Source organism: Tarenaya hassleriana, unplaced genomic scaffold, assembly GCF_000463585.1.
Source record: "Tarenaya hassleriana unplaced genomic scaffold, ASM46358v1 Cleome17, whole genome shotgun sequence".
Lineage (NCBI taxonomy): Eukaryota > Viridiplantae > Streptophyta > Magnoliopsida > Brassicales > Cleomaceae > Tarenaya > Tarenaya hassleriana.
In genome coordinates, this window is record NW_010965122.1 from 3,024,968 (window position 1) to 3,026,134 (window position 1,167).

A 1,167-nucleotide genomic window follows, 5' to 3' on the forward strand; every position below is an offset into this window, starting at 1 on the left:
CAGGACCGCATTCCTTAACGGGAATTTGCTCGAGGATGTGTACATGACACAACCCGAGGGTTTTGTTGATCCTAAGAGTCCGAGGAAGATGTGCAAGCTTCAGAGATCCATTTATGGACTGAAGCAGGCTTCGAGGAGCTGTAATCTTCGATTTGACGAGGCAGTCAAAACGTTTGGCTTCCTGCAAAACGAAGATGAGCCATGCGCTTAAAGAAGGTCAGTGGGAGCGCAATAGTCTTCCTTGTACTTTATGTGGATGATATATTGCTCATCGGAACTGACATTCCTACCTTGCAAGGAGTAATATCCTGGCTAGGATCGGTCTTTTTGATGAAGGACTTAGGAGAAGCCGCCTATATTCTAGGAATCAAGATCTATAGAGATAGATCGAGGAGGCTTCTTGGTCTAACTCAGAGTACATACGTTGACAAGGTCTTGAATCGGTTCAAGATGCAAGACTCCAAGAGGGGTGCCTTGCCAATAGGATATGACGTGGCTCTTAGTAAGACTCAGTGTCCAAAGACACAAGATGAGCAAGAGCGCATGAGTAGGATTCCATATGCCTCGGCTATTGGATCCATCATGTACGCCATGTTGTGTACTCGTCCGGATGTATCATATGCATTGAGTATGACTAGTAGATATCAGTCTACACCAGGTGAGGCTCACTGGATTGCGATCAAGAACATCCTTAAGTACTTGAGAAGGACTAAGGATTTGTTGTTGGTGTATGGCGGATTGGAAGACGAGCTCGATATAAGGGGTTATACCGATGCTAGTTTCCAGACCGACAGAGATGACTTCAGATCGCAGTCAGGTTACGTTTTCTGCCTAAACGGTGGGGCTATTAGTTGGAAGAGTTCCAAACAGCCAACGGTTGCAGATTCGACTACAGAAGCTGAGTACATAGCAGCATCGGATGCAGCTAAGGAAGCTGTTTGGATCAGGAAATTCGTGGGAGACTTGGGGGTCATTCCTAGCGTTGCAGATCCCATTGAGTTGTACTGTGACAATAATGGTGCGATCGCACAAGCTAAGGAACCTCGGTCACACCAGAGATCCAAACACATACTCAGACGATTTTATTTGATCAGAGAAATCATCGACAGAGGAGACGTGAAGATAAACAGAGTGTCGACAGATGATAATATTGCCGACCCGCTGACG